Consider the following 26,903-nt stretch of genomic DNA (forward strand, 5'->3'; position numbering starts at 1 on the left):
CACTTACAAGGTCATCAGATTTGGTTTTATATCACCCTTTAAGCACTGTGACTGTGTGAAGTGGCTTACCTAGAAATGCAGCCTGAAGACCAGCACAGTGAGGGAGATTCCTGTCTGCAATTAGATTGCCTCATGATTCATGATTTATTACGGAATTATTATGCGGCTGAGCTTTGTTTGTGTGTGTTTGTGAAAGAACAGTTACACTGAGGAGAAACGGAAGCCCAGGTAGAAAGTTTAATGAGAATCTTCTCTCTTGTTCTGCTTGGAGGTATGGCAAATTTGTGAGTTCAAAAGGAAGTGGGAGAGCCCTTAGGTATAAGCTCTGTCAAGGTTGGTTGGAACATAAGAAATGTTCCTAGTGGGAAAATAGAAACGATCAATAAATCTCTTGTTCTTGATCCAAGGTAATTCAGAATAGGTGTTATTTCTAAACAAATGGATTGATAACTAGAATTTGCCTATTAGCCAAATGAATGTTATTCTTTTCTTATTTGGCTTGCCTCTGTTGTATCAAATAAAAAACATACCATTTGTATAAGGAGCAAATACATTTTCATGACAATGTAACAGGATACCAAATTTGACCAGACAGTAAAGACAGTTAAAAATGCCTTAAACCATAAGTTTAAACTCAGATAATATAGTTTAGAAGATGCCTTTTCTTCACTGTCAAGACAGAACCGATAAATCGTGGACATTGACTGTAGACTAACATGTGTTGTTTATTGAAATCTTGTAGCACCATTATAAGTTTATACCTCCTTGATACCTTTCTCATAATCTGGGTAAGGATCTTCCAGGAGCATTCAGACTTTGTTGCCATTTATTAACATGTTACATGAGAAATGAATAATACCTTTGTGACCAAGTAAAAGCTTACTTCTGTTACCAGTCTGCCAGCTCATTTGCCAGCCCCCTTTGCCCAGTAAGGTGCAGTGGAGTGAAGAGGGGCATAATGAGTAGGATTCTCCTAAACATTCCACTGTATTTTAAATAACCACACCCCCCGTACACACACACACACACACACACACACACACACACACACACACACTGGATACAAAGTGGTTTAGCTCCCTTAGATTAATAATGCTCTAAAGATCTTTCTACCTACTTGATTTGTATCCAAAGAAGCAAGGGTACACTTGAATAGGTTTGACAAACTCATCAATGGGAAATCAAAGTTGGAACCAGTGTCAAAGAAGGGATTTGCGATTGGCAAGGAGATCATTTAAAATTCAGTGATGTGGGTGCACCAATAGGACATGAGTCTCGTAGCATTACTCCTAGGAAATGAGATAAAGCTTGGAAATAAAACTTTCTATAGAAAGCTCAGTCATGTAGCAAAATCACATATATTTGTTAACTTGCAAGGTTGAAGGAAAAAGAAAAGCAAGCAATTTAGTTAACCTTAGCTGTAATTAAGTAAAGGTCATTATAAAGTATCTTCTATAAAGGAGAATTATATGCAAAAAGTTAATAAATCTTTACAGCTCTAACTAGGAAGGCATCTGTAAATATATGAAGAAACTCCTTTTTTTAATTTTTTAAAAATGGTTATTTTTGGGGAATGCTTGGGTGGCTCAGTCAGTTAAGCATCTGACTTCACCTCAGGTCATGATCTCATGGTTGGTGAGTCCGAGCCCCACCTCGGGTGCTGTGCTGACTGCTCAGAGCCAGGAGCCTTTTCAATTCAGTGTCACCCTCTCTCTCTGCCTCTCTCTCCCCTCTCTCTCAAAAATAAATAAACATTTAAATGATGCAGAGCACAGGGGGAGGGGGAGAGCAGAGAGAGGTGGTGACACAGAATCGGAGCAGGCTCCAGGCTCTGAGCTGTCAGCACAGAACCCAACGTGGGGCTCATGAGGGGCTTGAACTCAGGAGCCATGAGATCATGACCTGAGCCCAAGTCGGACACTTAACAGACTGAACCACCTAGGCACCCCTATGAAACAACTTCTAAACACTGTAGTCATATATTCACTTCATGCTTCCCCACAACCAAAATCTTTCTCTACTCTGAATAGCAGGACTGGGTTTATTTGCATTTCCCTGGAATCCTTTTTTTTTTCTCCTTAAAAACTAAAAGTCATCATGATCTGAAAAATGGTGGGCAACAAGACATCCCCACTTAGTATTGTGCTATCGCCTTCCAACAAAAGTCTGTTCACTTGTGTGGCATGTGCACTCCCGATTTCTCAATATGGAATAATGATGCAGTTACAAATTCCACTTGGAGTGGAGGCAATTATTTTGATGACAGGAACACAATTATTCTCAAAGATATCAGAACATAAATTAAAATATTAGATTCTCAAACTGACAGTTGAAAAAACAAAGGTTATTCCTAGCGTGTAAAGTAGATATTTGCCTCTGACAAGTTCACAAAAATGCATCTGTTCTTGGTGTTGTCACCAGCAACTCAGCCCGACACCTAAAATTTCCCTACTTTAAAATGTACTTGATGTTGCCTGGAGTACAAGACAGACATTTGGAAATCATAACGTTTGACTGCGCTTGGTAGCAATCGTGGGAAGATCCTAACAATAGTCAAGGTGCCTTCAGATCCTATTTGCTTTTACTGATATCTAAATTGTGAATTAGAATCTTGTTACCTTTGCTATTGCATTTAGGAAATTATTGCTTAACGGGATCCTAGTCATCGTAGAAAGGTAATGTATTTCCAGGATTGCCTACTTTTCTCACTTTTACAGGATTAAGTAATACAAGAATATTTTCTCTTAAACCCACCTTTACAGAGCTAGGTGGCAGTAGAAAAAAAATGTATTTGAAATTGCACTGAATTCGTTGGATTCCTGGGGGTACCTGGGGCCCATGGGCAGGCAGTTCAGCCTGTCTGGGGATCCTAGCCCAGTCCCAGCAATGACAGACAAGCCTCTGAACCCTGAGACTTTATAGCTGTAACTTTAGCCTGCACAAATCCTGGAACATACAGGATGTGGTTTGCTGCAAGAAATAAGATTGCAGCCAAGTCCTAGCCCTTCCCCGTGCTTTCCACTCTCCTCCACAGCTAGGTAGGGACAAGAATAGCGTCTTTTACTGAATTACTAAATCCCAGTGCCTTCTTTTTTTTTTTTTTTTTGATGTTATGAATTTTCATTTTCCATATTTTAAAATTTTATGTACAATAAGATTCACTTTCTGGTTTGTATTTTTATGAGTTTTGACAAATATGAAGTTATATAACCACCACAATTAAGATGTAAAATAGTTCCATTATCCTACTCATCAAAAAAAAAACCATTATGCTACCCCTGTTTAGTTAAACTCTCCCCCCATCCTTAACAGAGAATAGAGCTATTCTGTCTCTATAATTTTGTCATTGCCAGAATATTATATGAATGGAACCATACAGTACACAGCATTTTGAGCCTGTCTTCTTTTGCCTAGCATATTGCATTTGAGATTCATCCAAATGCATTATAGATGATATATATTGATATATGTGCCTACATTTATCAATTATTTATTTTTTTATTGCTGAGTAATATTTCATTATAGGAATGTGCCACGGTTTGTTTATCTATTCCTTAGCTGAAGGACATGGGGTTGTTGTCAGATTTGGGCAAATATTAGCAATACATTTGGCGTGTTTTGTAAACATAGATTTTTATTTCACCTGAAATATCTAGAAGTAGAATTTCTGGGTTGTATGCTAAGTGTATATTTAACTTTGTAAGAAACAGCCAAACTATGGTTCTACCATTTGACGTCCCCACCAACAATGCAGGAAAGTTCCAGTTGGTCTACATCCTCCTCTGTGCTTGTTTCATTTGCTTGTTTGCTTTGTTTAGTGTTTCTTTTAGCCATTCTAATAGGTATATAGTGATAGCTCACTGTGGGTTTAATTTTTGTTTTCTTAAAGACTAGTGAGATTGAGTATTCTTTTGTGTACTTAGCTGCCATTTGTATATCCTGTTTGGCAAAGCATCCATCCAAATCTTTTGTTCACTTTTTAACTGAATTGTTGTTGCATTTTGAGAGTTCTTTAGATATTCTTGATATTAGTCATTCCTCAGATGTGTGGTTTGCAGATAGTTTCTCCTGGTGTGTGGTGGGTCTTTTCATTCCTTTAGCAGTGTCTTTCTCAGGGCAAAATTCATATATTGATAAAGTCCAATTTTTTTTTTTTAATTTTTTTTTCAACGTTTTTTTTTATTTATTTTTGGGACAGAGAGAGACAGAGCATGAACGGGGGAGGGGCAGAGAGAGAGGGAGACACAGCATCGGAAACAGGCTCCAGGCTCCGAGCCATCAGCCCAGAGCCTGACGCGGGGCTCAAACTCACGGACCGCGAGATCGTGACCTGGCTGAAGTCGGGCGCTTAACCGACTGCGCCACCCAGGCGCCCCTGATAAAGTCCAATTTATCACCTTTTTCCTTCATGAATCATGCTACTGGTACTACTAAGAAATTCTTGCCAAACCCAAGGTCACAAAGATTCCCTCTTATGTTTTCCTCCAAAAGCTTTATAGCTTTTTTACATCAGTGCCCCCTCTTAATGAGGTCACTGAGTATTCTATGAATTCTGAGTATTTAAATGGCTAGAAGATTTAAGATATCAGAGGAAGTGTCTGCTCCTTGAAGTCAAACTCTACATCTCACAGTGACAGCACTGTGCCTTGCCCTAGCCTATCCTTGCCGGCAGCTGGGTGTTCAATAAACACATAGTAAGAACTGACCAATCCTCCCAGAGAAGTGATTACTTCAGTGTAGTGTAGCACGGGAAGGACAGGCTTCACCACCAGTTCTGTGTTCCCATTACAGCTCCACATCATGCTGGCTCCACGACTTTGGGCAGGCATTTTACTTAGGTTCTTCAGGCAGGGTTTCCTGGCTTTAAAATATGGGCTAATAATGCGGTCTAAGATTTTTTTGTGGGGATGAAGTGTGACATCATGTGAAAGTGTCTTCACGGAGTCTGACATACATTGGGAACTTTGTAAAGAGTCAGGTGGTTCATGCTGTGAATCAATGTCTTCCGTATCTGCCGTTTGAATACATTCTTTCATGTGTGCATGAATTGTTAGCAAAGATGACTGAAATGGTTTCAAACATGGCTGTTTTCAACAGGTTCTCTCCTTAAAACTGCCCTTCTCCTGTATACAGGAGAGGGAATGAAAAGGGGCTAGACTGGGGAGGATGCACAGGGATAATTCTAGAGTGTAGTCTGCATGGGGAACCCCTCTCACACCTATTGGAATTTGGCAAGGCAGTCTGAATCAGAACCTGGCAATCGATATGCTAATTAATAATTAAATGCAAGCTGGAGGAAAAATGGTTCTGTTCATGTTTTGCTTATCAGATCATTATCAATAACTTACCAAATGTAAAGTTATGCTACATTTTATTAATCTTAAATTTTTATTGAAGTAAAAGGGTATTTCTATTTGAACTTGCTCATTAATAACTGACTGAGGGAACCAAAAAGAGTTCCTAGTCCCAGACAGTAGTTGGACAACTGCATAATCATGTTGCTTCATTGACAACATGAACATTGACAACATGGTTTACTTTCATTTAGAAAGTAAACCACCGAATTTCTTAGTTTAGAAGCATAGTCTAGTACAGTCTATTGAAGTGCTCTTAAGTTGGTTATTTGGAGAAGTGACCTGAAAAGAAAATCATGGTTATCTATTTTTTCTAACAATATTGCCATTATTATTAAGCATATGCTCCATGCCACGCAGTGTCATTGAGGCTTTCTGCATATTATCTAATTTAATTCTTGTAACAACCCCATGAAGAGGGTGTTATTATTCTCCTGATTTTATAAACAAAGAAATTGCAAGTTTAGGTTAATTATCCACTGCCAGGTCACACTACTAATAAATGACTGACTCAGAATTTGAACCCAAGTCTATAAAACTAGAAAGCCCTGTTTTTAACTGCTAAGCATTGTCACCTTATCTCCATTGCTTACAACTTATAGAAGTGCTCTCTAAAACATGCAGTCTGTATTTTGGACACTCAGTGAATCCACAATGTTCCTAACTTCTAGATATGCAGCAGAGGGCCTTTTGATTAGGTACATATGTATTTCAGTTCCCAATTACAAGATTAAAGGTCACTCTAGTTTTATGTTTCCTTATTAATCTCCTAAACATTTTAGCACTGTCAAATGCATAATATACCAAGTATGTTACTCTTCTCAGACTCATCTAAACATTTAAAGTGTTACTGATTAAACTTTATGGATACCTGTCAAGAGGTAATTAACATTTAATAGAGCTGTCCAAATGTTTCCTAATTTCCTAAATGCAGAATTTCCCCAGCCAAAAGAAAACATTCCCATAACCCCTTAGGCAGGGAAGATCTGAAGCTTCTAAATAACTTACATCAAAAATTTCTATGTGTTTCCGGGAGAAAGAAAAATATCTTATTCGCCATGGTACAATGAATTACTTCGAGAAGAGGATCAGAAATGTTTGTTGCGCTGATGAATGAATGAATGGGTCTATCAGCAAACATGAACTCCAATGTTTTTAGGATGGATTAATTGATTAATCTGTTGACACATTTTAGCTCTTAAAGCAATATTTTTGCATACTTACCCTGAATCTTAGAACTAGATAATTTAGAAGCAACTTTTGACACTGTACATGTTATATTCAAAGTTATAAACACAAATATACATATTAGATATATGTATGTGTATATATATATATATATATATATATATATATATATATATTTTTTAAGGGAAGTGTTAGCATCAAGCGTCAACTTTCCTTTGCTATTCCTTTGCTTTGAATTTCCTATTCATTTTCATGATATTAAATTTATAGCTCATGGATATGTCTCCATGACTGGCACTTATAAATGGTTTCCAATAAACTAGATCACCTCTACAAAGAACCTCATAAAATATGCATAAAATAATAGAAGTCACAAGCAGCAGACATGTTAGGTTTGGGCCTCCAATAGGCCTAATGATAAGTAAAAAATGGAGAAAGAAATGAACTGTAGTAAAGCAAGACATTGCCTGTATGGTAGTGGTCAGAACCATAAATTCTACCTTACCTTCCCCAAGCTAATGTTACAAAGTCAATGAGCACATAATTCTAGGCTCGTTTGGCAGATTTCTTACTACACATAGGCTGCTCAAGTACTGTACTTGTTTTTCTGGACAGAATTCCAAAGGCAGTAGGAGCCACATTCAGTCACATGTATTCTGATTTCTCATCTCTATTTTACATACTTGCCAGCTGGCTCCTAAGTAAAACAATGTGGGGGCAGCCATAATCAACCAAGTGGTCATTCATTCCTGCCCATCTCCTAATCTGGAGGATACTTATCCTTCTGACCTAGAAGAGGCCCAGCTCCAAGCCTGGATGTATTGCTAGTGAGTTAATTGAAAGGTTAAACTGATAGCTGGCTGTTCTGAGTGCTCAATGTAAAGATCCATGTTTCATTCCAATTGAAATGGCGTCCCACTTTTTCAAAGTATTTGGAAGACTACTATTTATGCCCAAACTTATAGGGCCTTTTTATAACCTAATGTTTACTTGTTTGTTTGATGAATCATCATATGGCTGTTAAATAGGTGATGATGCAGTCACTGAGAAGGTAATTTCTATTTGTTTCAATAATGCTGCATTGCCATAAATCAACTATGTGACCCAGGATGTTCCAAGTCTGTAATAATCATCATTTGAGTATTTACTGTTAGTCAGCATTAGAATAAATATGGATTAAGGAGCCAAAGCCCCCACCCTTTCTTATAATTTTACCTGGGGAGGCACCTCTAGCCCATATCAAAATGAGAATATTACTGAAAACATGTAAGATTGAAGAACCATTTTCCCTTTCTGTTGTCACTCAAAGACCTTTATCTTTCTATATGAACCTATGGAAAACACTATCCTTTGAATATTGGCTTCTGTAGTTTCTCTGTGTTTATTCTTAAAACTTAAGCTAATGAACTGGGTTTTCTTAATTACATTAATAAACCTATTAAAAATCAAACTCACTAACAATCAAAGGAATGCAAATTAAAGTAGTGGTAGGATATTATCATTTGCCTCTCAGAGCAGAAGCAATAATTTTTAAATGATAATGTTTAATACTGATGAGTTTACTTCAGATAATCATTCCCATGTGCAACTTATAGTAATTTAACCTGCTTTAAAAAGTCTTTCTGCCTTTTTACCCAATACTCTCTGTTCTAGAACCAAATAACAAGGAAGATAACTATAGGTGCAAAGATTCATGAATAAGGAAATTATTTATACTGTTATTTGAAACAAAAATTTTACGCTAGTTAAATGTTCACATTATGAAATTAAATTATAATACATATAAATGATGGCATGTCTTTATATAGTATAAGATGTGTTTACAAAAAATTATGAAATGCTTATGATATCATGTTATATAAAAAACATAAATTGTAAAAAGTATAACTCCAATGTAGTTTTGAAACTATACAGACACACACGTATTATACACACAGACGGAGAAAAAAACAGGAAGAGAAACAAAAACTGTATGTGCTTATGCTTATGGGAATCAGACTCTAAGGCAAACCGCTCAAAACAGTAATAGTGGTTATCCCTGAACTATAGATGATACTCTTTTCTTTTCTTCACTTTCCTATAATTTCTGGATTTTCTATAGTAAACTTGAGTAATCAGTAAATAATTATTTTTAATTATCTCAGGAAACCCCAGCTTTATATAAATGAGTGGCATGGAATAGAAGATTATCAAAATACAAAAGTAGGAAGATAACCAAATTCAAAGGAAGACTGTGAGATACACTATTAATTTTTAGGAATTATAATTATTTTATAATTTTATAATTTGTAGGAAGTACTTCTCTTCCAGTGCATGATTTTTAACTCTTATAAAAGCAATGTTATAACAAAAGGAATTTTTAAATAGCATATTTTGAAGATTTCCCAAGTTTCTTGCTATCTATACTGCAAATAAGATTGTGCAACACTGGGGTTTTTTAATTAAATGGTATTCGTGGGAATCTTATGAAACTTAAACAGGTGCCTCCATATCCAAATATATGAAGAAATAATATTGCGTGTATTACCAATTCCTACACAACTGATTACTCTGCATGACCAGCAACCTCTTTATGTAGATCAGGCAATAATAGGAAATGTGTTTTTGTACATACAGGGCTCTGAAGGTAGCCTAATCTAGCCTTTTTGTTCTGTCAAAAGACCCAAGAGATATCATCAGCATAGCCCTTACCCATCAGGAGTCTGTAGTCAAAAGGAAAGAAACCAGAGTACAAAAAGATTATCAGAAAATTTATTAACTAGAGAAATAGATAATTATGTAACTGTGCGCGCGCGCGCGCACACACACACACACACACACACACACACACACACACGCAATTACAGGTATCTAGAAAGATCTTCAGCCTTCACGGAGATTCTTCTAACCTGTGTGCTGACTCTTGGCACCTCCAGACCCAGATATTCTCTATTCCATCTTTGAGCATTTATGTCAGTTCTGTGATGTGAACATAGATGTGAATGGTGAGGGATTGTGAGATGTGAACCACGTGAGGAGGGAGTGTTTTGTGGGGAACATTCCACACCACTTTCCCCCAACCATCCCTCCGTGGAAATTAACATTGATTAGAGGAAAAGCCCTGACCCTAGAATTGGAAGACCCCTGTCCACATCCCAGTTCTGACATTTACTTTTCTGGACTTTCAGATGATTGCAAGCATTATGAGGGGTTTACCAAGCAGAAATGCCTTTTTCATTCATTCTCTTTTTTCATCCATTCATATCGACATAAGTGAAGTATTTGGATAGCATGTCCAGGTCATTCATTCTCTTTTCCTCTCTCTCTCTCTCTCTCTCTCTCTCTCTCTCTCTCTCTCTCTCTCTCTCTCCCTCCCTGTCTCTCTCTTTCCCTCTCTCTCACCACCAACGTCAGTTTCCATCTACACATTTTTTTCAAGCTTTTAAAACAAGCCACATAGCAGAAGAAAGGCATTTGGAGCCACTTGGAATTGCTTGCCGTGTGCAAATAATCTGAATTCAATGATCTGCATGATGAGAAGGGAATGGCAGACTCTAATCAGGAAGAGAGTTGGAACTGTTTCAGGCTGGTAAACATATAAAGACCAACAGATTCTCTAAGATACCTGCTATGATAGGTGCATTTTCTTTCTATTGTAGAAAGGCTCTGACTTGCATAAAATACATCCACAGTCATTTCTTGTTTTTCTGATGCAGTTAGCCCTGATCAATAAGCATTCTTTTCACTGCTTGGTATTTATTGATCATAGTTACTACACTGAGAATGACTGTTGAAATATAAACTTCTTGGTTTGCATGTTCTGAGGGGCTATTATTGCCTCTCGCTAATTTGTAGACACTGGTCATTTCATGCGTACAGAGGCTCTGTGGTTCAGTGCTTAGGAGACGGGGCCCAATCTGAATGTCTGTTTGTGAAAACAACGATCAAAAAGAACAGTAAGAACTGAAGCATCACATATTGTATTGTTCTCAGAGTACCACTCAAACCCATAACTGTTATTAATTTCAGAGTAATCACTGCATGATAGAGTGCTATCCATCTGTTCAGAGAATTGTGGGAAACTATTAAAAGATTTACCACATATGTAGTCCCTTCCACTAAATATCACATGTCCTAAGAAATTCAACATTTAAAAATTTATATCAAAATGTGAATGTTAGGAAAATTATTTGACTGCTAACTACCAAGGTCTATCTCACTGCACGGATCAAAAATCTCAGGCAAGTTTCAAAGAGACTCAAGAAAACATAATACAAGAGTTTATTTTTTATCTTTGCTGTGTTATACCTCCACCATATTCAAGACAGTGCCCCAAGACGGTGAATCAAGATTTCAAAGCAGTTTCTGCAAACACAGATTTTCTGTGACTAACAGAATCTTGAATGACAAATACGTATGGACCATATTGCATTGCACACAATGTTTTAGATTAGAGTCTTCAAGCTGGTGTGCTGACATGCTGAATTCTGAGCCCTAAGTGTGGCTCATGGAGCTCAAAGTGTCCAGAATCCCTGGTCCAGTCATCTCCACAAATGATCAGCTTTGACCATTGTCCCCAGTGTGCTGCTCTAATATTACTTTTGGTGTATATATTGGCATAGAAAAGGTTAAGAGTGCTGCCTTCAACAATTAACTATGGTAATCATACTCTAAGAAAGTCATTTTGCATTCTGCAAGGTCCACTAAAATTTAAGAACTCACTAACAAAGAGAAGGCAGCTATTATGATGACATCTACACAGCTGTCCGTTGACAAGCACTTTCAAATAGGCATTCAGTTCCAACAACAGTACTCTGCTCCTAAAGCTTCTAGGGACTCTTTTACATCTTTTTGTTAGTCCATTTTGACATACTCTCACAGATGCACACTTTGTTGACAGAGCCCTACTTATTGACTAGATTGCTGTATTTTGGAAGCACAGTTGTCTCCCAGAATTGTTTCCTGACACTACCAAAATGCCACTTTTTTGAAGTCAGAGAAGTGATCCATGCTGAAGTTTCAGTGAAGGACTCCACGTTGATTTCAGCTCTGCAGGTGTTACTGTACCTGATGAGCAGCCTGAGAGAATGTAGGAGGTATCACTGTATAGTCATGAACAGAATATACTGAAAGGGACCAAACCTGGTTTCTTTACGAGCTCTTTCCCAAAGCTAGGGATTTGTCTCCTGTTCCTATTTGAAGTCAGTCTTCCCAAATGAGTACAGCGTTCCATTTACCAAGGCACACAATCACTCCCCTGAAAATTATGTCTGTGTACAAAGCTTCAAGAACCAAAGAGGAAGAGGAAGATACAAAGCATCTGAAAAATCAAAAGGATTTCAGCTCAAACCCCAGTGTTAGTTTATTTCCGCATGATGCAGGGCTTGGGTGGAGACTATGAACCCAGATTCCAGGCTTGAGTGAGAAGCTGAGACATTAAGAGAGCAATAGCAGAGCAAACCAATGAAGGTGGCCAAGGGAAACTGTGAAGAGGAATGACGTGTCCCTCGTGATGTTATTTCACATCACTGCACATGTCTGGCGGGGGGGGGCATGTGCTGGGCTCATTGAAAAGGGCCTGGGAGGATAGAGATGGGAAAGTCTGAAACCCAGCAACAAGATTCTGGGAGAGGCAAGACATGGCATCTCCTAAGTACCCATCAAGAAGTTGCAGCGTCTGTCCGATAAGATGGGGCACAACTGGATATTCTAGCCAAATAGTTAACCTGTTTTCATAATATGAATCTCACCTTACAATTATCCTTTTAAACATGATCAACTCTAGGGACACCTGGCTGGCTCAGTGGGTAGAGCATGCGACTCTTGAAAAAATAAATAAACATGATCAACTCTAGACTTTTAAATACAACAACACAATGAAGGGATCTGTTCATCCAAATGAATGTGGTGTATTATCTCGATTATTCCGTATTCTTCTCAACTCCTAGAAAGAACATTATTTTACTAGAGCTTGCACTTTAAGATTCTCAGTAGAAATGTATGCAAGTATTTTTTTTCTAAATATAATTTTTGAGGGGCGCCTGGGTGGTTCAGTCGGTTAAGCGTCCGACTTCAGCTCAGGTCATGATCTCACGGTCGGTGAGTTCGAGCCCCGCGTTGGGCTCTGTGCTGACAGCTCAGAGCCTGTAGCCTGTTTCAGATTCTGTGTCTCCCTCTCTCTGACCCTTCCCTGTTCATGCTCTGTCTCTCTCTGTCTCAAAAATAAATAAACGTTAAAAAAAATCTAAATATAATTTTTGAAATTCTGGAATTGTGAAAACTTCCTAAAAATTGAGTGAATGAGTAAAATTATATTTACTATCAAAGTCCCTTTGATATGAAAGCTATGTTAATATTGCCATGAAATTATCTTAATAGTAAAAATAAAGAGAGAGTAATAAGAATATATTAAAGAAGTAAACATTTTAGGTTAAATACTAGATGCAGCTGCTGACTGTACGATGCATATGACTACTGGAGAATTTTCTCATATGTACAGGCAGAGTCTGGTGGGATGTTTAGTTTATGGGTGGGTTGGCAGAGAGCAAGAAAGCTGGCTTTCTGCTGCAGTTCTGCACTCGTGGGGGAATAAGGTTGAGAATTTTAAGCTTACCACTTCTGCCTTCTGTTAGGCCCTCAATCTCATACCAAACAACTAAAGCTCGAAAAAAGGAAAAGTGATTCGAAAGAAGAAAGAGGGTACAAAAAAATGTAATGCCCCTTTCAGTGAGGTTTAATTATTGAATTCTACAGGAGTATGTGAAGGAAAAAAATGCCGATGTTTGTGGCCCGCCAGGGGACATTTGCTTGTTTATCTCCATGTCAACTACAAGTGATGATGGTGAGGGAGAGGATGGCAGAGCTGAGAGTCCATGCAATTATTATTTCCTTGAGCCCAAGTGAGCTGCAAGAGCCATTATATTCCCATCCCACCTCCACCTAACACCTGACTCTGAGTCACTATGTGATGCTTCTACCAGCAGAGTAGGAGTTATTGTTCTAGATCTGCAAGAGAAAAAAAAAAAGTGTAGTCATTTTCCACACATTTTCTTATCGTGAAGCTCGTTGGGATCTTTTTTTTTTTTCCTTATCCAACAGGGCTGCTGCCTTTTAAAGCAAATAATAAGGAAGAGCTAGGTGACTACTTAGCATAGGTTGGAGGAGAGGGGAAAGAAACTTTGATCCTGTCCACGTGGCTCCCCAGGGATCTGGGGAAGGAAGGAACAGAGGGCAAAGAGACAACGTGCCCTTCTAGCTAATCTTGATTTCAAATGCTAAATCCTACAGTCAGGTGAAGTGGAATTAGGCAAAGTTGCTGTGGTCATTAACTTCCTTTGTCTTAAGGACAACGCCCATATCATTAGATTTAAAAGCACTTTTTCTAGGCCAGTAACCTCTGGCCGTAGCCAAGGCTTAGGACTGCCTAAAGCAGAAATAAGCATGACAGTTGCAGCGGCAGCAGGAGGAGGCTGGATCTGGGAAGGAACTGGCAGTGGTAGTTACAAATGAGTATGACGTAGATGGCATGAGGCATTTGAAGCTGGGAGTCTGGGGAGAATTCCCATACTTTACCTAGCCCAGTTCCTTCTCAAACTCCAAACCCTTGCTCCCTGCTCCTGTTCCCTAAGCCGTCTGCAGAGCACTGACTTCCGGCAGGCCAGGTAAAATGTGCTAAGGGCACGAAACCGAGCGTTCAGCACACCCAGCGGCCCTGCTACTGGGCCTGCAGATGAGTGGCCAACGACAAGGAGACGTGTGTGCCTCTGAGGAGTCCCGTGCGCACACTTGGCTGCAAAAAAACGTTGTTCACACCTATTGTTTTTGGAGAGTCTGAGGCCATGTCGCTTTTTTCATGACAATATAAACATTCATAGAGATAAAAAGGGATAGCGATGCCTTCTTACATTGGCAGTGCCGCTGTTAATTAGTACGTTATTTTTAGAGCACATTCTGGCACTGCAAGAGCCAAATAAAATGATCATGCCCTTTGAGCTGGTATCATACTGGGGAATTATCTAAAGAAAATAGCTTTTAGGCCTACTTTTGCAAAGTTGTTTACAGCTACCTTGTTATAGCACATCACTGGAAACACCACAAATGCTCAACAATTAGGGAGTGATTAAACAAACTTTAAACTTTAATATGGTGATAAAGTCTGTAGCAATAAAAATGATGAATATCTGCACTATATAAATATTTAGAAAGTGTATGTAAAACAACGTTATATTTAAAGGAGAGCACACCCTATTCCAAGCACAGTACGACGAAATTATTATGACACAACGAAAACTACATCTGAACAATGATAAAAACAGAAGAGACCACTCCTATATATAGTTAGTGCTCTAGAGGGAATGAGGACTTTGTATTGTTATGGTATTTTAAAGCTGGCTTTTTTTTTTAATTTTTTTTAACTTTTTTTATTTATTTTTGGGACAGAGAGAGACAGAGCATGAACGGGGGAGGGGCAGAGAGAGAGGGAGACACAGAATCCAGAAGCAGGTTCCAGGCTCTGAGCCATCAGCCCAGAGCCCTACCCGGGGCTCAAACTCACGGACCGTGAGATCGTGACCCGAGCTGAAGTCGGATGCTTAACCGACTGAGCCACCCAGGCGCCCCAAAGCTGGCTTTTTTCTTAAACACAAAACAGTAAACATGTCTTAAAATGCAGTATTTAAATACGGCATGTATTACTCTAGTTCAAAAAGCATTGAAACCGTCTGTATATATTAGTCTGCCCATTCATTTGGTGTGTACTTTTGACCTCTACCACAAGATCAAGTGGCCATAGAGAAGCCAGTGCATTTAAACAATATGTAATTGTCCTTACCTAAAAGTAAGTGCTAACTTTGCTTTCAATAATGCTCCCCATTTGAATGGAGATACAAGTCAAGGTCAAGAATACCATAACTGAGAACCAGACATGGGGGGATTCAGACTCAGAAGGCCAGATCTGATGTGGAAGCTCCAGTGAGGAACCTGTGAGAAGATGGTCAGAATCATAGGAGCAGAGAGCAGAGAGAGAACAGCCAGATGCACAGACTGAAATAGAGAATCGACTGAGAAGCAGATCACAAAAAGAGCTTCATGTGCCGGGTTATTGTCCCAGGGGCAGCCTTTTTTCTCCTCCGTCCTTGTTTTCAGATTTCAGGTGACAGTGATACAGCAACCCCTTGGACAAGACCCATCTTAGGTTTTCTAGAAAGAGTTCACATGCCGGTCCACTCAGTTTGTGTTGCAGTTAAGGAGACTGGTGAATTCTGAATTCCAAGTAAACAGTATAATTTTTAGCGACTGACACTGTAATGCACTGGTCTAAGTCATATTATTAGAAATATCTTATTTTTCTATTGCTGGAGTAAATCAAGTAGCTAATTGGAACAAAATACATTAAATCCTTGAATGTCATGCTTTGCTGAGCATTAAACAGGAGTGCTTGGATCCACAATTATTTATGTAAGGATTTCCTTATGAATTCAGTGGCCAAACCCCAGATTCCTTCTTGCTGAGGTGTTCTGCTTTAGGGAGCGGTATTCTTTTTTCACTCAGCTCACTGTTCATGAAGTCAAATGAGAAGTCAAAAGCCTGTGAACACTGACAAAGCTCTGTTCACCCTTAGGGCTTTTCTACAACTGCTTTTCCGACTTCGTATCAGTAAACTTTTTCCAACTGTTCAAATCAGCAAGAACCATTGATTCATGGGTGCTACATTGAAAGCAATTTCCACTGCTCATTTCCAATCATTCTCACTAGTCAGCTTTTCTGAATCACTATAGCTATTAAATCAACACAGATGCAAATGGCAGGTCTGCCTCTCACTCTGTGAATTTGGATTGGCTTTGACATCATGAAGGATTCGTTGAATCCAGATCATTCCCATTAGTGTGAAGTAGTGGAAAGAGGACAATTTGCAGCCAGGAAACCTGGGTTTTAGTTCCACTTTGGGTGAGTTGTTCATACACAGAATCTCAGGATTCTCACCTGTCACACAGGAGTAATAGCATCACGTCCTTCTGGGAATATTATAAGGATCAAATGAAATGGTAATAAATGGGGACAGGGTAATTCAGCTCCACGGCATTATTTGATTCTCTTTAAAAGGAGTGGTGTTTGGGTAATTAATGTGCTCATTTTCTGTGTTGACCACATTCTTACTAACCTCTTTGGGGGCTTATTTAATAATATGACCTCAGATTGTTGCCAGAAAAATCTTCCTTCTGTTTTTGGACTTCTCTCCATGTTATAAGTATTTTAGTAAATTAAATGATAACTTTAAGTTAAGTGGCAGGCACTAATAAATACAATAAATGTATCTTCGTTCCTTTATCACACATATTAGCATGGACTGGCATTTAGGAACATGGAATATTTATAACTGAAATATCAAGGATGCACTGTTTTCTAACTTCCCTATTGATTCTATAGAAGTATTTACTAGTATTTTTTTCTCAAACCTCCTGTCTACTTTCTTAAAGATCATGATTCTCACCTACAACCTAGACACGTACTGATCTCTTTGTGTAAATGAGTGGTTCTCAGCCGGGGCTACAATTAGAAATACCTGAAAAGCTCGGGCACAATGCACATGTGAGCCCATTTCCAGGCCCAGAGATACTGATTTCATTGGTTCAGGATTAGTCTCAGACATGCCTTTTTTTTTTTTCTTTGAAGCTCCCCGCATGATTCAAATGTACACGTAAGGCTGAGAATCAGGTTTTACATTTTGATTAACTAAAATAAAGTAACCGTAGGCCATAATTATGGCCTGGGCAGTCCATATTTGGGCCAGCTAGAGGACTGTCATACCCATACTATCTAAATTCAGCCATGGACATGCAATCAGAAATAGTGAAAAAAAAGAAAAGAAATATTGAAAAAAGTACAGACTTTGGAATCAGCATGGAGTGAAATCTGGGGCTGCCCCATTCTGTTACCATCAGTGAGTGATCTGACCCCCATGTCCTTGTCTGTCACATGGATATAACAGCACCTATCATACAGGGCTGCTATGAGGTTTAAGTCAAGAAATATACATACTAGCAGGTACTAAAACTGATAGCTCTATCAATAATTAATGCAACAAACGAAGTCCCTATTTTCTCAGTGAATAAACTGAATTTGGAAGGTCAGAAAAATTACCTGAATGCTAAAACTGGGGAGTAGGGTCTAACAACTAAATCAAATGAAAACTTTCTGGTTCTATGGTATCTATTCCTGGCACAGCCCAGATCCATATAACCACACACTCCCCAAGCACAGACTCGAGAGGCAGGGCTTTGAAATGGAACATTTCTCTGCCTGAAAGACTCCAGCTCTCTCCCAGAATGGGGTCTGTGTCTGTGTTCTCGTGCAAATCCTGGTTATCTCCTTCCTCTTTTCCTCCTTTCCTGTCTAATCATGCCAATCGTTGTTCTATCAGGATATAAAATAGTGATTTTTTTTTTTACCTTTAATGGCTGTTCCCTTAACTACAAAAATACCCAGCCAAAGCTTTGAAATTACCATTGGTATTGACCTAATTATGTTCTTAACCAAGGTGCCTCCCTTTCCTCCTAGTTACATTATTACATTATTTTCTTTGAGTTGCCCTTTTACGTGGACGTGGCATAAATGCAGAGATCTCCACTTTAGGTTTTTATTTGCCGGAACTGTGTCAGGAGATGAATACAAATTACTGTTTATCTATCAAACACTTACTTAGCACTTCCTAGGTGCCAGGCAGTGCTCTAAGTGTTTTACAAACATTAGCACATTTAATCCTTATGACAACCCTATAGGTAAGCATTATTATCATCCCCACTTACATGCCGGGAAAATGAAAGCACAGAGAGGGTAAGGAATTCAACAGAGGGCACACAGCGAGTGTATAGTAGTAGGATTCATATCCAGGCAGCCTTGCTCTGGAGACCATGCCTTAAACAATAGTTCATCCTCTCTGGCTGTGTCACATGAGCCATTATCTCATTTTTTATCTCACTGAAATAAATTCCTGATGTAGGTGATTTTTATGATCATTTTTAGATATGAAAGAAAACTGGCCTCCAAAAGTCTGAGCAGCTTTCCAAGTCACAATTAGATACCAAATTCAGAGCAGTCTTGTAAATCCAAAATCTGGCTTTGATATACTGCCTTCTGCTTGCTTGGGTTTACTCAGACAGTCTCTGAAGGATGAACATGAAGGAATTTTGGCCATAGAATTTTATTTCCCCACTTGACTTTGCAGTCAATATAATCATTTGATCAGGACTCTAATGCAGAACACATGTGCCTAGGAATCCATTTTGTAAATTACAGAGAAAGCCATAAAATATCCCCACATAAAGTGAGCAGGGATCAAGGCTGCCATGTTTTTATGAACATAGTGATACACCCTTAACCAAAATTATATTTTCTTCTTGTAAATGAGGATAAAAATTACATTTTTGACCTTTGGAATTAGATTTTGTATTTATTTTATGTATTTCTCAAAAGAATTCATAAAGATTGACAGTCATTTGAGCTGCTGCTAGAAAGAAAAGGTATTTTTAAAACCTTGGCATGCAATAGACAAGCAGTAACTACTTCTTTATGGATTGAACTATTGAACAATTCATGCTTTGATCATTACTTAGCAATTTATGACTTCTGAGAAGCCATTTATCACTACCTCCTGAATGCTTTTCCAAAACAAATACAAACCAAAGAAGAAGAAGAAGAAGAAGAAGAAGAAGAAGAAGAAGAAGAAGAAAAACAAGAATAATTTACTCTAATCTTTTTTTATGGGTTGTAGTATTGATCACCCCCATATCATTACATAGGCATTATTAGCCCAAGGTACCGACAAAAGACAGCAGAGACACTCTATACATTTCTTATACTGAAACTTGAGCTCTGCTGAGTTAGAATTTCCCACCTTTGCACCATAGACCTCCTTCTAGAATCAATCACAATACACTTATTAAATACCTACTATGCACAAATCCCTGTATTGAGCATTAGAAACTCAGAAAACTAAGGCATACCCCTGGCTTCAAGGAGTTTGTGTTTTATTGAAGAAGACAGATTACAGACAAATACACAGAATATTGTAAGATAAGCATCGGTAAAATCACCTACAGGATACTGAGGTGGCACAAAGAGGGAGTGATCAATTGACCAGAGGGCCAGCAGGAGCTCAGAGGGGACTTCTTGCTTTTCAGCTAGGTCTTGAAGGAGGAGTAGGAGCCAGTTGAACACTACTGCCAGTTGAATACTCCTAAAAAGGAGTATTTCAGGGTAGAAAATTTGGCAAGAATCAGAATATAGAATACCTTGTAAATATGAAAACACGGACTTATAGTCACCATTCCCAACAGTGAGACACATTAAAGAATTTAAGTGGAAGAATAATGTGACTTAGTTTCCCTTCTAGAAAGGGCAGGGTGATTACAGTCTGCTGGATGTATCCAGAGACCAAGGCTGCAGACATGAAGTCAATTAGAAATTGTTGTTAAGAGCCCATAAAAAAAGACATTCAGGAGCAAAAGCAAGACAGGAGGACAGAATTTAGATAGATAGATAGATAGATAGATAGATAGATAGATAGATAGATAGATAAATAGATAGATAGATATAATAGATAGATAGATAGATAGATAGATAGATAGATAGATAGATAGATAGATAGATAGATAGATAGAAGTGGAAGATGAGGAAGAGAAAGAAATGAAGCTGGCTACTCACTTATGTAGCTGATACAAATGTATCAATTAAAGTGCTTTCAGGGGATTTATTGTCTCCAATAACCACAATTGTGTAAGTCAGGTAAGCCCAGGATTGGTCGATTAACCAAGTCCATCAGAATTCAGGTTCCCTTTCCTTCCATCTTTCCACTGTCCCTTTTGCTCACGGTCACAATATAGTGCTAGCTCATACATGCAGGCACCACCTGTGGCCATACCAACATGTGACGGCGTAAAAAGGGAGCTTGTACACTGAGTGCCTCTCTCTCTCTCTCTCTCTCAGAATGAAGGAAGCCATCCCCAGAATCCCTCAGCAGATCTCTCAAGTCTCATGACCAGAACTGAGGCAAATGCCCCTGCCTAACTTAACCACGGACAGAGGAAACAAGGCAAACATGAAGTAGCTTAAGTCAGTATGACTCAGCTCAGGCTGGTGTCTGCCCTTCCTGGAGCACGGGAAGGGTACAGACCAGAGCAAAATCCTGTTTCTAAGGAAGAGGCAGAAAACAATGAGGACCAGGTAGGAACGAACCTTGTCTGCTACAGGGAAAATGATTAGTTTGGCTTCTTCCAGTCTAGTTGTGGGCGAAAGACAAACTGTAAAAAAGTAAGGTGGTGAGTAGAATTTCCCAAATATAAATAACCAAAGTGATCAATGTTTTGCAGACTCAGAGGATAAAGTAGATGTATTGCATCATTTTTGTTTTTAGAAATGAAAAATTCATCCCCCAACCTGATGTTTGACCTGCATGGTATCTAGTTCTAGACACTTAGCAAACATTCGAATGATGGATATTCACTCATGTTACTTTCAAATGTTAGGATTTCACAGGCTATATAGATGTATCTCTATATAAGTCCCCCGGACTCCTTTCCTTTCAAGCACACTCTGAAACTGTTTTGCTTCAAAACAAAACCTGAAACTGTTTTGCTTCAAACAAACTGAAACCTGAAACTGTTTTGCTTCAAAACCAGCCCATTTGTCAAGCAGGATTTTCCAAAAAGGTGAAATTTTGAAGATTCTCCACCACCAGCTATTTTAGTAGGAAGGAGACTCAACAGGCATATTATGCACTTTTTGCAGCTTAAAGCCCCGGTCTTCTGAGTCCTTCTCACATTCTGGAGATCCGTCTCTTACTGCTTAGAAATATTTCTAATGTTTGAAACAAAAATGTGTTCTTCAGTGATTAACACTAGTCCGACTCAATTATTTTTCAACTTTATTATCACTGAATAAACTAAAACCTTACAGTGAGCCTAATGACTATATGTCTTATTCAAATAAGTCTGGTTGAATTTGATGTTTTTAATAAAGAAACACACTCTCTGGAACACGTTGCCTTAGTTCATAATGTAAAAGAATAAAATTCTTTCTGTCGATTGGCCATTGTGCAAAAAACCATAGTAGGAACGCCAGCTCCTTTGTTGTGTTTTGCAGAACAGTAACCAGTTTAATAAACAGTAAACCAGTTTAATAAACCAGTAACCAGTTTAATAAACAAACTATATGGTGAAAATTCCCTCATCTATCAGGCATCCAGTTTAATTGATAGCTTTGGATTTTGGCCCTTCTTTAGATGATCCACCAGACAAAAACAAAAAACAAAAAAAAAACAACAACAACAACAACAAAAAAACAGCTTTGCCGTGTATTGGTTATTTTCCTCAAACTTGAAATTTATCCATAAGACACTTAGGAAAGCCCCTTTGCGGTAACAGGAAGGTCAACTTCATTGTCGCTATTTTTCCAACAAGCTGTTTATTGAACAAATCCTTTTTATTTCCCCCTTTTAAAAAGTTTAAGTTGGAATGCATTAATGTGGTAAACTGTTGACTTTCATCCTGGTCACCCAATTCCACAAAGTCAAAATGATCAAAGACTAGGCTCTTCTCACCTTCTTTCATCTCACTGCCTCCACGGAGGACGGAAGGTCAACACAGTCACACGGGTCTCCAATTACCGATATCAAGATAAGAAAGAAATGGCTTTCCTTTCCCACCTTTGAAATTATATTTGGATTGATGTAAAATAAATCTCAGAGCCTCAAGTACCCGCTTGCTTTCTGATTGCAGACAATGGCTCCTGAACAAGGACCAATACATGGGTGAAGTGGGAGAGGTAACCCAGTCCCCAGGCAGTCTCAGCACCGGGACAGCCCGGTCGATTTCTACTATTAAACTCAGCTTGCCTTTGGCTTTTTGATTATTTAGATTAAAATTCTATTGGCAAACTATGATTTGTATTTTCCCCAAGAACCTACATAGCAAATACATAGTAAAGAGAATTAAAAAACAATTACAAGTGGGGCGCCTAGGTGGCGCAGTCGGTTAAGCGTCCGACTTCAGCCAGGTCACGATCTCGCAGTCCGTGAGTTCGAGCCCCCACGTCGGGCTCTGGGCTGATGGCTCGGAGCCTGGAGCCTGTTTCCGATTCTGTGTCTCCCTCTCTCTCTGCCCCTCCCCCGTTCATGCTCTGGCTCTCTCTGTCCCAAAAATAAATAAACGTTGAAAAAAAAAATTAAAAAAAAAAAAAACAATTACAAGTTACGACTGCGTGTTGTCTTTAATGATCTCATTTAATTTAAAAAATTCTTGGAATCCAAAATTATAAGGAAATGTAGAAACAATTTGATATATTGCTCTAGAGTGGAAAGCTACAGGGAAGAATATTCTGAGACTATTATGACACCAATGCTCCCTTTGAAATTTTAATTAGGGGAAAAAAACGCCTCAGAACAACTCACTTTTGCATGTGTGTTGCTTTCTCTTGTCCTGGTTAGAGTCATCGTTGCTTTTTTTGGCAGAATTGCCCTTTTATTTGCCTGAATTAACAAAAATAATTGGTTCTTTTATATCTGTCTTAAAAATAACTCCTCCGTAAAACCCTTTCTTCTCTATCCTATGGTAATATTTGGGATATTTATTCAAGACTTAGAATCAATCCAATGCTGTATCTGAGGAGACTCCTGATTCCTTTTATTTGTTTCTGTGCTAGGATGGGGCCTTCCGCACATTCTGAACAAGCAGAGATCCATGCTGCTTTGTTTTCTCATCTTTAACAGTAAACGGTCCTACCACTAGTTGATAGAAATTTCAAAGCTTAGAGACCATCCATCCACCATCAGTTAGCATTAAAGAAAACTAGCTCTCCAACGTGTTTGTGTGTTTGTTTGTTTTTCCCCAGAGAATTAACCTTGAATTGTCAGCTATGCAGATATTTCTAATGCCAGATGAAAGAGTGATTTGAGGGAAAATGTTGAGTAACTGATCTATCTATGTATTCATATCCTGGGTCATGTGTTCATATCATAATGATCTGCTCCGATCTAGAACTGCCTTCACTGAATTGTGCTTTAATATTTGTCCTTTGTTTTTATTGCACTTGATTTTAACTGGTCATATGAAATACGTTTAAACATTTGGATAGTGGCCATTATATATTTAGTCTCCCCTCTCCAAGTAAAAGACTTTAATGTCAAAAATAACATTATCTCCCCTGATAAACTGGCAGGTTTATTACTTTCATATTTAAAAAAAAAACTATGTAACCAACTTGTCACATTTCTCATTTTTGCATTGGCTGCCAGGAAGCTCAAAGACAAATCTAAAAGAGACCTCCAACTATTAGTAACAATAACTCTTATGGTTAATTTATCTGATTGTTTATAACTTAGGTCAATTTTTCCATTTCTTTTTATTTGCCTTACAGTTATATCTTCTGCTTTATGCCCCTGAAATCTTTGTCGGAAACAGATAGTTTGCAAGTAAATTCAACAATTAAAATCTTATTTTGGTATAATAATTTTTTTGATTTTAAAACATATGAAAGGTTGGGTGCCTGGGTGGCTCAGTCAGTTAAGCATCCAACTGTGGCTCAGGTCATAATCTCACAGTTTGTGAGTTCGAGCCTCACCTCAGGCCCTGCACTGACAGCACAGGGACTGCCTCTGATGCTCTGTGTCCCTCTCTCTGCCCCTCCCTCACACGTGCCTGCACGGCATGCCCGCACTCTCACAAAAATAAATAAATATCTTTAAAAAAATAACACATAACATGGGTATGCGCCTGGGTGGCTCAGTCGGTTGAGCGTCGGACTTCGGCTCAGGTCATGATCTCACGGTTCGTGAGTTCGAGCCCCGTGTCGGGCTCTGTGCTGACAGCTTGGAGCCTGGAACCTGCTTCTGATTCTGTGTCTCCCTCTCTCTATGCCCTTTCCCTGTTCATGCTCTGTCTCTCTCTCAAAATAATAAATAAACGTTTAAAAAAAATTTTTTTTAAGTAACACATAACAAAGGTTTCACTAAGGAAATACTAGTTAGACATCTGAAAGCAGTGTAAAACAAAAATGAACATAGTGGATTGCACTAGACAGTAAGCAGTAATTAGTAAAAATAAAGGTTTTTCTCTAGTGAGGTAAGTGGATGAGGAAGATTGCAGGAACCTTTTTGAGAGGCCCTGAATTGGAGAACGGTTTTGGCAGGTTTTCATATCACCTTAAATATGCCATCATTATAACACTGACTTATACTTAGATTGTCTATAATTCTGACTTTGTTGTTAGCTGTTGGCTTCTTGAGAATATGACCCATGACTTAGTCATTCTGATATATAGTACAATATCTGATCCATAGTAGGGCTTCAATAAATAGTTTTGAATGCCAAATAAGTTTCCATCTATTCAGTGGTATTCCTGAGTGAATAAGTTTTTCACAGTGCTTTCTAATCCTGTGATTTCAATGCATGCACTTTAATTTATGTTGCCATAGATACCATGTCCTAAATATGCTGGTTGATACAGCCTTTTGACTCTAGTCATTTCATCTGTGAATGGTCAGTATCAGATTAGAAGAAGCCAACATCAAGCATTTGTCTCAATGTTGATGAAGTGTATCAAAATCAACTCTTAGAAACAAACCATCATTTTCAGAAACCAAAAACATAAATGTAACATATTAAGATTTTTTTTTACTTCACTAACTTTTGCTAAAAATGATTGTCCATCAAATGCAAAGAGAGAGTTTGAAAAAGTGTTTCAAACCAAATCATTAAGCCTGATTTTAGTTTTGAGAAGTCATGCTTTCTAGAACACTCTAAATGGTTCTTTGTGGTTTTATTCCTTATGCCTGGTGCTTGCTCTTGTCAAGCTGTGGTAGAATGTAATCTCATTAAGAAACCAGGGGGAAAGTTTAAAGCAAATGTTAAAGGGCAATCTAATTATTTTACAAAATATAAGATGTGTACAAGACCCACAGACAAAGGTTCTTAGTCTTAATAAAATTTCTGATTTCAATAAATGAATAAGTTAATTCTATTGATGAATTATATATATATGTGTATATATATATGTATATACACACATACACACACACACACACATACATACACACATGGTATAATACATAGATTCTCCCCCTAAAACATAAGCTTCACCAGAGAAGGGATTTCTATCAGTTATATGCCCTGATGTATTTCCAGGCACCTAGATTAGTGCCTGACATATATATATATCTATTCTCATTAGACATTTGTTGAATGAATATAAAAATATCACGCTGAGGGAATGATAGCATTTCATTATTTGCTCTATTTCAGTCCAACTAAATGTTTTCTCTTTATTTCATATACATAAAATCATTGAGACAGGGATCCCAGGAGGAAAAATATGGGACATACACGCAGCTCCCAGGATAGTCAGTCAGCAGTGAGCATTCTTATGTGGTGCCTTCTAAAATTTGGAATCCCATGGTTAAACAACCTCTGGAGCCTTTGTTTTTTTAACCTTTAAATCCAATATTTAGGAAGGGAAAACTGCCACCTGTACCGTCCTCCCCTACAACCCACCATCACCCACCCTATTCAAACCCTCCCCCTAAACTTTCTCAACCAAGCACAATCATGAAACATAAAAATATGCAAATATAAGTCCCAAACTAAAATGAAAGTGGTAAATACACTAAAAGTATTATCTGCAACTCAGCTTCCCTACCTAACCATAAATCTTTGAAACTTTAGAATTATTCCTTAATATTGAGAAGCCTTCTGTAAACCACTTGGCTTCAACCCTATTTAAATTCATCTTTCCCTCCCTCAGAAAAGGGAGGCTTCCAGTGAGGAACCAAAGGAATCTATTGATCCTTGTCTTTGTGTCTGGGGATGGGCATTTGTGTGAATGAGACCTGTCTTTGATGAGCCCTCACAGACCAGGAAGAATTTAGGCCAACGTCTTTTATGTCCTAATCTAGGAGCGCTCAACCCACTTAGCTTGCATGTTGGAGTCTAGAGAAAGCATTCACAGAAAGGAGACATGCTCTGGACCTGAATTTAAAAACCATACATGAAAAACTCTTCCAAAAGAGCCACTTGCTGAATATATTCATGATGAGTCATTTCTACATGGCAGAAATTCAAAGGGTGAAAGGTGAAATAGCCAAACATATGAATAATGCGTTGATGCACGGGCTCCTTGGCAATGCATGCTCTTGGTTAGATTATATAATCATATATATATCATGATATATGTAATAATCTTATTCTGTATCTAATCATGTATATTTATAATGTATATGATTTATGATAGAAAGAATGGAAGACTAGAGTATAAAAATTCTCTCTCTTGTCTATACACGCGCGCGCACACACACACACACACACACACACACACATATACTTTCAACACTCTACT

At 38.3% G+C, this 26,903-nt stretch overlaps 1 protein-coding gene across 6 annotated transcripts in view; it reads left to right on the forward strand.

Annotated features, from left to right (window-relative positions):
* The window catches only part of B3GALT1 (beta-1,3-galactosyltransferase 1), a 344,112-nt gene that overhangs the window by 265,469 nt on the left and 51,740 nt on the right, over positions 1-26,903 (forward strand). For 4 of the 6 annotated variants that reach the window (XM_045033900.1, XM_023259425.2, XM_019838212.3 and 1 more), the window contains exon 2: positions 20,505-20,741. The exons of the other annotated variants lie outside the window; for them this stretch is intronic. The gene's annotated coding sequence lies outside the window, so the exon portion shown is untranslated. The remainder of the gene's footprint in view (positions 1-20,504; positions 20,742-26,903) is intronic. 6 annotated transcript variants of the gene reach the window in all.

Source organism: Felis catus, chromosome C1 (assembly GCF_018350175.1).
Source record: "Felis catus isolate Fca126 chromosome C1, F.catus_Fca126_mat1.0, whole genome shotgun sequence".
NCBI classification, from domain to species: Eukaryota; Metazoa; Chordata; class Mammalia; order Carnivora; family Felidae; genus Felis; species Felis catus.